Source organism: Poeciliopsis prolifica, unplaced genomic scaffold (genome assembly GCF_027474105.1).
Source record: "Poeciliopsis prolifica strain line A6 unplaced genomic scaffold, Auburn_PproV2 SCAFFOLD001, whole genome shotgun sequence".
NCBI lineage: Eukaryota > Metazoa > Chordata > Actinopteri > Cyprinodontiformes > Poeciliidae > Poeciliopsis > Poeciliopsis prolifica.
The window spans coordinates 9,134,218-9,141,917 of record NW_026562376.1 but is presented as its reverse complement, the minus strand read 5'-3'; the positions used below and the strand labels follow the sequence as shown (position 1 = coordinate 9,141,917).

The following is a 7,700-nucleotide window of genomic DNA, read 5'->3' as shown; positions in this document are numbered from 1 at the left end:
CCAGCAATATTACCTGGGTAACGGGTGATGGTAAGGGAAAGGTTATATATACATAAAAAAGAAGCTTATTGTCAGCTTCAATTCACAGATTGGTAACAAAAAGGGGGAAACAGTCTTGAAGAAAGGTAGACTGTTGTCTTGGTTACCAGGATGACGAATCTTCCCAAAGAGGCTTTTGTTACTTGAATCACTGGAGATCTCACATGCACTTAGATCAAAAGTGAAAAAAAAAATTATCCAAACACTTTATCTAAACAGATTTATCTCCACCAGTTTTGGGGGTTAAAAGTAACCTAAAAGCAATTTTATACCCCCATTCACACTTATCGTCCCTGGTGTAAAGAAAAATAGAAACATACTCAGGAAGGACGATTGTAAAGGTGACCATCATGATTCTGATAAAAGCAACTAACTGAAACACTACTGTTTTAAAATGCTCAGTGTTTTGAAGTTACTCACTCATTTTTAATCCATGACTTTTCTTTTGCTAGAATTTAAACGTTAAATGACGCAGCTGATCTCTTTACCGCTCTTCAAAATGGAGAGGACGAGAGAACACGGCATTAAAGTAAGATGGGTGGAAACCTTCTTAGAGTAAATGACAATATGAATATTTCTAAGTGACATGGCATTTTAGCTGAACATTCATATGAGTCCCTATTAATGTTTTACTTATTTTTTAAGCAACTGCAGAGCAGGATGGTTTGATTCGACATGTCATCATCACCTGCTGGTTTGTGAGTAGATGTCTGCAGAGTTTCTGTTTGATTTCACAGCTGTGGAAATGGTTGTCTGCATAGCCCCTGGCCATGCTTCACAAGTGAAATAGGTTGTCTGTGGAGGCCACTGAGACAAATCGTTGGGAAACAAACAGCGAAATGTGGAAACGCAGCTCTGTGCATGATCCAATTTTTTTTTTTTCTTTTTCTATTTTGAATGTTGCCATCTATGGCGACCAGATTTTCTGCAAATACTCACAAATTGCAGACATAATTATTTAGAGCTATCAAGCTCAAAGTTGAACAAATCAAATTTTTAAAGGAGCTAACATATTACTTCAACTTGGAAAATACAGCTGTATAAAGTTGGAAGCATTTTGATTTTGAAATTATGTTTTAATATTGCCAATCAGACAACAGAATATCGTTTTGAACCTACTGCGAAACACAAAACTAATATTTCAGTCTAATTTCTAGAGCAAATATTTTAGTGCCCTTGAAATAAGACAAAATTAACTAAAAAACAACTTTTCAACAGGAAAGATAAGTTTGTTTTAACTCCACTCCAGGACTAAAACAACCAATTAGAACCAAGAGGAGGGTCTTTGTGCTGTCAATCACTATGGTACACTTGCTGCTAATTAAATAAATTAACTTTACAAGGTAATCTGTCAAAATGTAAATAATACCACCTAATAATGTTATTAAATGCAACAGAAATAAATAAAATAAATCTTGTGTAATCTTGTTTTGTTTTCTCCCGGCAGACCAACTCAAATTTATTTAAATGATTGTGATATTTTGCAGAACAATATTTCAGCGTTCCTGCTCTGATGCTTTTATAGTAAATGGACCTGCTTCTTTGTATGAATACGTCATTTTGACACCCCCATCTTGTGTGCAACTGAAAAGATGTTCATCTGTTGCAGATTGAACCACTGACACATAAATCCAATGCAGAGCGTCTGTTAAAGCAGCCAAGGATCTCAGCAGGGTTCTTGCTGCCAATGCAGCAAAAAAATCTTTTTTTTTTCTTGAGTCTGTGGCACTAAAATATGTAAGGCTAAATCTGGCCAGATCAACATATCCCTTTCAGTTATACTTAGACATTTGCATCATAAAATGTGATCCTTTGTAGATTCAACACCAGCAACACGGAGAATTGTTAGAGAGGACTTTATTTCATCTGCAATTTGAAAGACAGAAAACAAAAATGGGTGTCAAGTTTAGAGTTTACAGAACCTTTGATAGTAATGTTTAAAAAGTCCTGAATGAGTTAACTAGACTTAAATAATGTATCTTACATTGAAGAAATATAATCTGAAAAGAAAATAAATCCTACTACGGTGAACTTCGGATATTCACCTCACCATCCTGCCCACTGTACAGACTGTCAAGAAAACTAATTATCGGCCGTGGGTCCAGTTTGGAAGATCTTAGTCACAGGTGAACATCCTGATACCTTGTTGGTCTACCATCATCCATAAAGTAACCCACTGGCCATGTTTTGCAGTCAGTTTTTCACAAGGATGGGATATTTTTGTGTGTATGGTTGGGAAACTGTACACTGTAAAAAAGGAACCTCAGGGGTTATCACATTAACAAAAGAATATCATGTACTGTTAACTAAATAATTCCATGTTTGAGCCAAAAACATGATACAATCATGTTGCATAACAAGATATTCCACAACTTCAACGTTTATAAAATTGAATCATGTTGAGAGAACATGATTCATTATAGTCAGACAGATCCTATGCTGAAGACCACGAGTGAGATCACGGGATATCACGCAAGTTCACGCAAGATTACGGGAAATCACGGGATATCACGCGAGAATACGCGAGACAATCGGTTTTCTCTCGCAAATGGAATAAAATGTATTCAAGGTGAGATAACGTGATTCAATTACGTCAGCTAGATCTTCCGCCAAAAAAAAAGAACGTCGGGGCGTATTACATTAACAAAAGAATATCATGTCTTTCACACAATAATGTTGGGTTTAAAGCGAAAACGTGATAAAATCATGTTGGATAAACAAGATATTCCACGACTTCACATTTATAAAATTGAATCATGTTGAGCTAACATGATTCATTATAGTTAGACTGATATTGTGCTGACGACAACGAGTGAGATCACGGGATATCACGCGAGAGAACACGCGAGACAATCGGTTTTTTTTCTCTCAACTGGACTAATGTGATTGAATGACGTTATCTGAACTTGAATACATCTAATTAACATATATATACCCACCGCGGGTGGTTCTTATCCTCTGAGCTCGGGTCCTCTACCGGAGGACCCGAGCTCTTGGCTGTGCCAAAAATATATATATTATATATATATATATATATATATATATATATATATATATATATATATATATATATATATATATATATATATATATATATATATATATATATATATATATATATATTTTTTATTATTTAATATCAATATTTGTCCAAGTTAATCTAATAAAAAAAAAATACAGTGACGTCAGTTCCAAAGCGCTATTGTGTCAGACTCATCTCTCGCTGAAGAGGATCCAGCGACATCAAGAGATTACGGAAAATCACGCGAGATAACTGGCTTGCACCTTGTTGGGTTTTTTCAAGGGCAGAGGGGAGATTCCTGGCGTGCATCTACTTAATTTGAAGAAGGTAAGAGTCAAACTATTTTCATCTAAATCCATATAAAAATATGTAACTTAAAATTTCTCTGCCATTTGCACCATTTTCTACTTGTTCCATACTTGTGTCACATATTTCATGTTCTGTAGATTAAGTCGGTTAGGTTAAGGCAGATAGCTATATGTGATATCATTGGTAAGTTTACATTTATCGCCGCACCATGTTAGGTACATTCTGTGCGAAAAAAGTCTGCAGAGCCATATGTAGTGTACAAAGCTGCTGCCAGAGACACAAATGGACCCCAGAAATGTCACAGTTTTGCTCCTCCTGAGCTCCCTGGAGGTTTAGTGGATTTTTAACACACTGATCTAACATCAGTCTATTTCTAACTATTTTAATTCTATTTCATTAATGTTACTATGGAGGTAAATGTAGATACACACACTTTGGTACCTTTCTATCATCATCGAGATTCTTAATTAATTATGGTAATAAAAAGTCCTACATTTCAGTCGGTGAAACCTGCAGAAAGCATTGCTTTCTGAGCTTTGTTAAATGTTCCTAAAATACCTGTTAGTTATGGATTTCTAGTATATTTTGTCAGGCTAAAACTCTCAATGGATTATCCATTATTACAGACTTGAGCTTTCTATTTTTTTTCTTTAAAATACATATTCCTCTGCTGTAAAGATGTTGGGTTTTTTTTGGACTCTTCTTTGTTGTCCCCAAATAATTGTAGCTCAGAAACAATATTGAAGTTCATTGGTTTAATTTTGAAATGTTGACATTTTTTGTGTTGATTGTATGTGCTCATTTTGACCTGTGTTACTATTGCTTTCTACCATGTTCAATTCACCATTGTTCTGCACATACGTGCTTGCATGTGTCCTGTGGTTTTATTCATGAGGCATTCAAGGGACTTGTACTAAAAGATACAACTCAGTTCAGTATGAATTGCATATTTTAATGGCTGAAAATATATCTGATCTCGTTCAGAACATCACCTGTCTGTAATCCACCTGCGTAAGTACTAGTCAAGGGGCTCATCGGCTATCAAGTTATAGATTTCAGTGGCTAATAGTAAGTTTTGCCAGATCTAAAGTGACTGAATGTAGTGTTAGAGAGCTTATAAAGCTAGAGTTCAGCTAAATTTATTTGGCCAGTCTGTTTTATTTGTCTTTATTTGCGTGGGGATGTGGAAATGTAAGGAGTGTAGTCTCTCTCTGTCTCGTAGATATGACCTGTTAAAACATTTTACACTTAAACACCGGCATATGCGACATTACCCATGCCCACACATAGACTGTCCATGTACTTGTAAGACATGGAATGCTTTGCATATCCATTTAAGTAGAAGGATATAGACTGTGTTGACCATTCTGTACTTTTCACATATTTCTTTGGTGATATATTCATGTCTTTATTTAAACCTCTAACAGCTTCAGTTAGATGTTTAAATAAGATGTTAAACTCCATTTTAGTCATGGCATAATGAAGGGATACTAACAATTTTAAATATCTTTCAAATAGACTGCAAGTCACTGATCACTTTTGTTGTGACTTCCTTGAATGCAGCTATGTTTTCAAGTGTGTGAACCTATACTGCTGGAGTTTTGAGATTGTTCTCATTGTTTTTTGATCTGCATATTTAGGATGACACTGCTGAGGTCAGACGAGAGTACATCCTCAAAGGTCTGTGTGTACCTAAATGAAGATCCAGAGAAGCTGGTGAGGGAGTACATGGTATGTTAAATTCTCTTTGTGTTTACAATAGAGGTCCTAAGAGTTGTTAAAATACTTTCACCAACTAAGGTCCATGAGTGACTCAATCAATGTCAGTCTAATTTATTTATTTAATTACATGTGAATTGTCTCCCCCCAATACCCTTCCCTAACTCCCTTAGGACGTTGATGAATGAAATGGCCAAAGCCGAGACTGTCCTCGGAATCGTCATTTGAGCAGAGGGTGCAGAGGCTGCCGATGTGCATCTGGATGTTGGGATTGTCCTGGAGGGGGTGGAAGTTATGAACAGCTTGGACAGTGTATCTTCTGCAATAGTGATGCTGCTGGGACTAATCTACGCACTAAACTTGAGGTACCCTCAAGTTTAGTGCGTTCAGCACTCAACTTGCTCAGTAACTCAAGCATACCTTTGAAGTAATACAGAAAATAATAATGAAATTGGATGGAAAGAACTTATCAAAGAAAGCACAAGTTCTCAATATGAAACTCGCCGCTAAGTTGAGTAAAGTTTCATATGGAAAAAGAGTGTTTAAAGTCTGCAGTAGAAAAGATTTATATTGTTACAGTTCTCTAAATTGAGCAACTATACTGACATGTTTTATGTTGTAAAGAATTGGCTGGGAAATGAAACTGTAACCTTTTTGTAGTTGTTTTTTATTTCAATGTCCAACTCAGCTGTGTTTTGTGCTGTGTAAAAAAAACTATAACAATTCTGAAAATACAATTGTGTTGTACCTTTTCTAATTGTTGTGTGTTCTTAATACACTTTCACCTAGTGCTATCTTAAAATGCTTGATTAACGCTTGAAAATATGTCTTTGAACTAACATCATGAAATAATGGAAAGGATTTCCACACGATTAACTAGCTGTCTTTTAGCATGAAGCATATTTGTTGAGCTAACTTACTTTTAGTGAGTTGTACCTACTGAATCAAGTAGTGTGAAGGTACCACTGTAAAATAAGTGGTACTAGGTTTCAACTAGATTTACATTCATCTTAATGAAGTTACATCAATGATTTGGTCCTAAACATTGCAGATTAGTTGGGCGGGCTGTATTGCATTACACTGGGTCACACTATAGTAACTGAGTTAAAGGAACCTTTAAAACATACGTTGAGCCAACACATTTCATTTGAATTTGAATAACCTTAATGAATGGAGTTGAGCCAACTCATTTGATTTACAATCATCCATTGCATTACCATAATTCTGGTTAAGCCAACATATTTGGTTTAAATTAGAACAACCTTAATGAATTATGTTTTGCCAACTCATTTTATTTATATAAGAAAACCACAATATATTACGTTGAGCCAACATGTTTGATTTAGAATCACCCATTGAATCACCATTGTAACAAGTTGAGCCAACACATTTGCTTTACATTGGAATAATCTTAATAAATTAGGTTGACCTAACACATTTGCTTTAAATAGGAGCAACACAAGTACATGGTGCTGAAATAAAGCAAAGTAATCAGGTGGAAATCCTTTCCATAATTTTTTTATGTTCATCCAATGACTTATTTTTTTCAGTGTATTAAAGGCTGCACTGATTACCAGCTAATCTGGCTTTTTCCGTCATAGGCGAAGAATATTCTCATCTTCTGCATAGGCTATTGTGACTCCCTGTCTGGCTTTATCATGCGACACACCTTGCATCTTGGGCTTATATTCTCAGCTGTGCAGTGAAGGGATGCCAGTCCATATTATTTATTATTTAACTAGTATATTCTGTTAATTTTTTAAATTCTTTTTAGAATTTTTTTCCACAAAAAAACAAGTACCGATATTTACATCGAGTACATGCCAGTACACAGCAGTATCCATTGACACTAAACCTCCAAAACCCAAAGGAAAATATAACTTTCAGCCTTGCCACGTCAGTGACTTGTGACAGCAAGATTTATGATCCGAGGGGTTATTGATCCATTTTCTAATAATAATACTGATGGCACTTGGATAAAAAGGTTTCCAACAGCAAATATAGTGCTGAAGGAAATTCACATACTGCATGAGGAAAAGATGACTTTCAGAGCGAGGAGGACAGAGAAGAAAAACACCTCTGTCCAAAATTTTCACGCTTCCATTTATGGTTTTCACAAAGTGTGGCCCCGCAGGACAACATTTTAGCATTTCTAGTGACTGCAACGCTGGCTTCTTCTTATGCATTTGTCATTTTGTCAGTGTTCAAACTCTTTTTCCTTCAAGCTAAAAAAAAATATATATATCTTTGAAATGGCAATCATGAATGTGATTGTGCTGCTGGCCAGAGGTGAGAGCGCCTCTACAACACTGACAAGAGGAGGAAGACTCGTTTTTTTTGCACCTCCAATTTCATGAAAATGCTCCACAGCACACACAATAGTCAGACTGGTCAAAACAATCATGAAAAAATAATTGTCCCAACATCTTAACCACAAATAAAATATCCACACAACTACTTCTTTTCACCAAGGAAATTAATTTGGCTTCAAAAAAATTTTAGTCTTGGATGTAGCCACAGCAAACTCTTAGACCCATAGTAATGTTGAAGTTTAATACTCTTCTCTGGCTGTCCGTCAATATGTCTCTTACATTAATGATCCTATTTTTTC

At 35.6% G+C, this 7,700-nt stretch overlaps 1 long non-coding RNA gene across 1 annotated transcript; it reads left to right on the top strand.

Annotated features, from left to right (window-relative positions):
* The first annotated feature begins 3,233 nt into the window (after window positions 1–3,233).
* Window positions 3,234–5,796, top strand: LOC129364737 (uncharacterized). Its single transcript, XR_008606472.1, has 3 exons — window positions 3,234–3,388; window positions 5,011–5,101; window positions 5,263–5,796. It is a non-coding gene; the product is annotated as an uncharacterized LOC129364737 (long non-coding RNA).
* Window positions 5,797–7,700: the final 1,904 nt, after the last annotated feature.